Raw genomic sequence first — 7,500 nt, forward strand, 5'->3', positions numbered from 1 at the left:
ATATATATATATATATATATATATATATATATATATATATATATAAAATGTACATTTGAATAGAAAAACTATGAAATATATGCTTGAACACAATATGCAATGAACACGTTTCAACAGAATATATATATATGTAATGTACTTTTTAACAGAATATCTATTTAATGTAGATTTCAATAGAGCAGCTATGTAATGTATACTTAAACACAATATGTGTGTAATGTGTGTTTGAGTGAAATAATTATGTAATGTGTACTTTGAACTAATATCTCTGTAATACAGACTAGAATGCAACATTTATATAATGTGCTTTTCAAAACAATATGCTATGTATATTTAAATAGAATGACTATGTAATTTATACTTCAACACATTATAAACGTAATGTACATTAAAACAGAATATTTATGCAATGTACAATTGAGCTGAATAACTGTGTGATATATACGTGAACACAATATTTACGTTCTGTATATCAGTACTGAATAGGTATGTAATATAAATTTAAATAGAATAACTATATAATATATGAACCAATACAATATATGTAATGTACATTTGAACAGAATATCTATGTAATAACGTATATGTGACTGGAATATTTATCTGTTTAATGTACATTTGAACACAATATCTATGTAATGTACATTTGAAGAGAATAATTATGAGCTGTCAGCGTAGCTCAATATCTAGTCGGTTATTTTGTTTGAAAGAAAGAATCATCAAAAGATGAGCTCGAAACATTTAAACTGGTGAACTCACTCACTCTGTTGATAAATAAATGAGATAAAACACCTTTCATCTTTCAATATAGATAAATGTAATTTTTTGCTTGGAATATTTTCCTTTATTAGACCATTTATTCCATTTTTGCTCTTTTATATATCAGAATTGGTGAACAATAGATGTCATTGGTTACAAGTTTCCAATAGGCCATTCACCGGTTCACTTCTAACAGTGACATTACCACAACCAAAAGCATAAAAAAAAGCTATTGAAGAGGTGAACATATTAAAAATCCTCCTAAAATGCAACACAAAATACATCTTACCCAATCTTAACTGTATGCCAGAAACATGTAAGCCCAAGAACAAACAGCAAATGGATGGTTAACGTCATCGATAAATTGGACAGTAAAAATAAATGCTGCAAATATCAGGAGTGTAACTGTTATGTTGGGCAGACCAGTACAATATCATCATGTAGGCTCAGCATGCATTTACAACATGGAGCTATTGCACAACATTGCATTCCACACCAAAATTAGAAAATGCTAGAGAAAAGCGCTTCATATCATTCCACACGAAAAATATATTATCGAAACCATACTCTGCCAAAATTAACTCTCAAACATACGCATCAAAACATTAGTTTTCAATTTTGGCACAAGGCCAGCAATTTTGGGGAGGGGGTAAGTTGATTACATCAACCCCAGTGCTCAATATACATATATATATATATATATATATATAATTTTAAAGAATGGGGACAAAAAACAAAAAGAAAAAAGCAACAATGCAAGGACATGGTACAAAGAAAGGGTGTGCTACATTTCGAGCAAGGCTCTTGTTCAGAAACAGGGGACAGGAAAGTCCAAATGAAAAGGAAGACGGAGGGAAAAAATCACCAACAACCACATGTAGTTACACACAAGCACACACACACACACACACAGACACACACATATCTGGATAGTGTTAACTATCAGAAAAAGGAATTTTCAATATCAAAGTAGAGGTTAATAATATCTTTATTTTGGTCAAGTCAGTCTCTTACTATTCTGAGTTTCACCTGGGCATGCACAGGATCTTTATGGACCTGAAGATCTTGCGCATTCATGCACCCACTGGCAATACTCATAGTAGCATGAGACTGCATTATCCTAAATATAAATCTGTGTGTGTGTATATATAAGGGATTAGTAACCTGGGCAAAATACTTCTTAAGCTCTCTGCTGATACAAATACACCAGGCTAACAAAATGTTTAGTGACCAGTATTGAACTCGAGGTAACCCAAAGGCAAGATCCAAAGTCAAAATTCATCACCAGTCGACTTTGTAAATCCAAGATTGCATTACCAAGTTAATGTGGCGTGTTTCAACAAAATGATATATAAGAAGAAAGGCATAAATCATTGGCTTTATACATTTATTCGGGCATTAAAGACTTACAGCTGTTTCTAATATGCATTTTGGGTGCATTTATGGTTCAGTTAATTGATTGAAAACACAATGAATGACCACTAGAATGTTATTGTCTTCAGAGTCCAACACATTTATTGCCAAAATAAATGAAGATAGGAAGAGAGAAGAGATGAAAAGATATAAGAAGAGAAGATGTGTGTGTATATATATATATCATCATCATCATCATCATTTAACGTCTGCCTTCCATGCTGGCATTATATACACACACACACACTCATGCAGAGGGTTTCAACAGTTTCTGCTCACCAAGTTTCACACAAAATTAACCAAGTCAAAGAAATAGAAGAGGATGTTGCTCAAAGATGTCAAACAGTCAAATCAAATCAACTCAGAATTCTAAGGTTGCGAAAATAAACATCTTAACTACATAACCATCCATATCTGCTTTCTAAATTAGATTTTCATTGATACATTCTCAATTTGAAATGTCATTTATCTACACCTAATCCCCCACAAGACAAATCTTAATTTGCAAGAAATATCAGCAAACAATGATTTGAATACAATAGTTTAATGATGTCCAGTTGTCGGTTATATTTATGAATCTGGTTATGTGATAGCATTATTTACATAGCAACCATTGCTAAAGTTACTAAATACCATGTAATACATGTGAACATGTGCAGAAATAAGGTGTCAGGTCATCCGGTGGTCAAATATTCTTCCTCTACACATTTTCCTCTAAAATCATGAAATGTTGAAATATTTCGGCATTTCTACCACTCTCCATCCATTATTCCAGAAAGAGTCAGTTGACGGGGTAGAGTTTTTTCTAGGACCCTATCAGAAGTGTCCATCATTAACTTTCCTGTTGGGCAGTTCCTAAGCATGCTCAGTAGAGATTATGGATATTATCCAAGCATCTCACTCTTGCTCTACCTCTAAGTCTCCCACCAGTTGGCCTAGCTGGAAGAATTTGTCTTGTGATTCTTTCTCGCAACATTTTAATCACAGGTGCAGATATGGCTGTAAGGTAGGAGGTTTACTTCCCAACCACACGGTTCCAGATTCAGTCCCACTGTGTGGCACCTTGAGCCAGTGTCTTCCATTGCCCCTATCAACCAAAGCCATTTGAGTGGATTTGGTAGACAGAAAGTGAAAGACGCCCATCGTATATGTGTGTGAGTGTTTTCGTATTTGTGTTTGTGTCCTCATCATCACTTGACAACTGGTGTTGGTTTGTTTACATTCCCTTGCCATGGGAAGCTCTGCCTCACCCCACTCCTAATCACCATCAGAATTTTTTCACTGATTCAGGTCTTTTGAACACTTTCCCATTGGAAAAAAAACATTTAGAAACAAAGATGACGTTGAACTGGTGCAGGACCAAGATGTATTGAAAATGAGCAAAATGTCTGAGCAAACTCAACCAGATGATAATGATGGAATCAGGAAGTTTGCATATGGAACATGGATGGTCTCTGGCAAGTTGGTATCAAAAGGTGTTGAGTTTAGATTACACATAATCAGAGAAAAACATAAGTCATTTTTGCTTATGTGAGAACTGACAGATGAGCAAAAGAAACAGATAGATCAAACCTAAAACCATGTGGTTGTGAGCTTCTTAACCACACAGACGTATCAGCTGTCTGAATTGTATTTTCGTTGGTAGATTCTCAAATGGGAATGTTGTCTATTAACACATAAGTTTTTGTAAGACAGTGTGAATAAATGAATCTTAATTCATAAGCAATTTTGGTAAACATTGATTTTAATGCAATAGTTTAATGAAGTGTGGATATCAGTTACATTTATGGCTGCAAGTACACACTAGCTTTGTTTACATTGTAATCATCCCCAAGATTACTGAATAGTATTTAATGCTCATGAGGGTCTGTTTGCAGATGACCTTGATAATGGACAACAGCCACATCATCATGACTGAGCATTTTAATGGATATGTTGAGTAATATAATGATGGTTGTTCTGATGCACATGAGAGCTATGTATATATGTCGTGAGGAATGACAAAGGATCGACCCCACTAAGATCAGTTTTGCCCTTCCATCCTTTCAGAGTCAATAAAATAAACTACCTGTCAAAAGTTAGGGACAGTGTGATTGATTAACCCCTACTCAAATTTGTTGGCCTTGAGTCTAAACCAGAAACTTTTATTAAGCTGAAGAACTTATAACTAGAAAGAATTCTGTTCTGCTAACATATATATATGCTTAGTAGTGGTCAGTCTACTAATTTTTCTCAAATTCCAATCGAAACATTTGCCACAGATATTTTTCCACTTCTTTAACCCTTCAGCATTCAGATTTATCTGTCAAATGTAATGCTTATTTATTCACATTGTTTGAATCAATTAAGCATTATCTCATAAGCTTTAAGATTTCAAAGAAGTGACTGTATATCTTTAGAATGGGACTGTAAGGTGCCAGAGGTCAGATCTGGCCAGTTCAAACATAAAACAGACAGAATATTTTGAGCAGATATGGTCAATTTAAATGTTAAAGGGTTAAATTTTAAATAACTGTTCAGCACTTCCACCATTTCATTTGAAAACCAGCGATAATGCATATAAATATCCAAACTGTCAAGTCATTTAAAAATCAGTCAATTATTTTGATAATTTATTTTCTTAAATTCCTAGACATTCATACTACTCTTAAACCTTTCCGATTTTTGTAGCAGGCTGCAGTTTATGAGGAAAGGCAGCTAGCTGATAACATTGCCCCCCCCCCCCCAGTACTTGACTGGTACTTTATTTTACCAACCCAAGGAGGGTAGAGAACAAAGTTGACCTTGGCAGGATTCGAGCTCGGAATGTAGAGAATTGGAAGAAATACCACAAAGCATCATTTCTTTTCTACTCTAGGCATAAGGCCTGAAATTTTGGGGGAGGGGGCCAGTCAATTAGATTGTCCCCAGTACACAACTGGCACTTAATATATCTACCTCGAAAGGATGTAAGGCAAAGTCGACCATGGCGAAATTTGAACTCAGAATGTAAAGACAGACAAAATACCGCTAAGCAATTCGCCCGGCATGCTAACGTTTCTGCCAGCTCACCACCTTAATATTCTTTTCTACTCTAGGCACAAGGCCCAACATTTTTGGGGAGGGGGCCAGTCGATTAGACCGACCCCAGTACACAACTGGTACTTAATTTATCAACCCCAAAAGGATGAAAGGTAAAGTCAACCTTGGCAGAATTTGAACTCAGAATGTAAAGACAGATGAAATACCGCTAAGCATTTCACCCATTGTGCTAATATTTCTGCCAACTCATCTCCTTAGGACTGATATATATTGTATCTGGTTACATGAATTTTTGCTGTAAGAAATGACCTCATCACATTTTTTTATTGTTTGGCATTGAATAAACATTTGCATTTTTTCTTTTTTTTTCCATTTTAAAATATGCTGCTATAATACACCTTATCATTCTCCATATGGCGAATTTGTCTTGTGGTGTATTTTCCTAGACAGTGAAATTTCTTACAGCAAATTTTCTGGACACAGTTCTATCAGTCCCCTTTATTGCCAAACTCTTACATGTGGATTCAAACAAGAGTTGAAGGACAAACACATGCTGCAAGATGACATCACCCACAACCCCCAACAGAGCTGATGCAAAAAAGAAGCATCCTGTGATTGGCAATCAATTTGAACAGCAACAACACAGAACTTGTGAGCGCTCTTTAGTCTTGTCAGAAGGAACCCAACTTCTATAATGATGGTGCCATGGAAAAATGTATGCAGTACACTCTGTGAATTGGTTGGTGTTAGGAAGTATATCATGCCATGGAAACCATACCAAGAATGAGACATTGGAGCAAGATATGGTCCTTCAACATGTTAAATCCCACCAAGCGATCCTACCAATGCCAGCATGAAAAATAGACGGTAATGATAGTTTATAATATTATATGTGAGTGTTTAATGTATATATAGTGTATATATATATAATCTGAATAAGAAGACAAAGAAAGTTTTTGACACATCTTTATTGTGTGTATGTGTGTGAGTATATATATATATATATATATATATATATATACACACACACGCACATACACACAGATATATAAACACACACTGTCAAGTTCTTTGATTTCTTTTTCTGTTTTCCTATTTTTAAAGAAATTTTGTTTCATGAAAAATAACAGGAAGATGAAAGCATTTTTTGGCCATAAAAGAATTTTTTTTTCCAAATAAATCTACAAACAAAAACATACCAACAAAAAAACAGGCTACCAAAATTCGGCAAAATATGTCTTTTGTGGTGTTTCAAATACTGAATCTCCAATTTATAAACAAAATAGAGAAAAATTATAACAACAAAATATATAAGAGATAATACAAAAAAAAACAAAAACAAAAAAAAACTAATTAAATAAGACTGTTATTTTAACCATTATCATTGTCATTGTTACATTATTGTTTTGTCGTTGTTGTTGTTTTTACTGCTACTACTGCAGTTTGCCCTGTCTTTAAGCACTAATATATTGTTTCTCCAACGAAATCTTAATTGCAAATGTCTCTTTTCATTAAACTGCTTAAATAAACTACAGAGAACATTACAGTCTTTTGTTTCAAATCTGTCTTTCTTTAGAGTCCTCTATCTTTTTTTTTATTTTATGTTAAATAGGGAAGTGTCTCCATTATTGTTATTGTTGTTGCATTCATATATGTTTTGTTTTGTTGTTTTTTTTCATTCGCTCTATGTACATAATCTCTCTCTCTCTCTCTCTCTCTCTCTCCCACATACTCACATAATCTTTCTTCACACATGGCAAACCCATCACATTTTCCCCCTACACCTCTTCCTTTTCTTTCTGCCTGTTTATCTTGTTTTAGTCAGATAAATTCATGTATTCATAGAAGATTCTCTTCTTTTCAGTTTCCAAATCATCTGAAACCAGATTTTTATCTGGACTCCATTACTGGAAAAAAAAAAGGGATACTTAAAATACCTAATTTTTTTCCTTTCCCCCATCATTCAGTTACCAACAGACATATATAGGAAACCATCAGAATACACTAGGAATTGACAGAACAAGCAGAGATGAAAAGAGGTGTAAGACAGGGATGTGTGTTATCACCATAGTATTTAATATCTACCTGTGTATATATCCAGGGAAACAATTGAGATCAAAGGACTTGCAAACAATGGTATGAACAGAGACCATATAAGATAAGAGGATGCAATATTACAGGCAGACAGATATGAGAAATAACAAGAAATTGTTGATGTTCTGAAAGGGCATGCTACACAAAAGGTTTAAAATGCACAAAAGACAAAGACAGTGGTTATTAAATCATCATCATCGCCGTTGTCGTTTA

Source organism: Octopus bimaculoides, chromosome 3 (genome assembly GCF_001194135.2).
Source record: "Octopus bimaculoides isolate UCB-OBI-ISO-001 chromosome 3, ASM119413v2, whole genome shotgun sequence".
Classification (NCBI taxonomy): domain Eukaryota; kingdom Metazoa; phylum Mollusca; class Cephalopoda; order Octopoda; family Octopodidae; genus Octopus; species Octopus bimaculoides.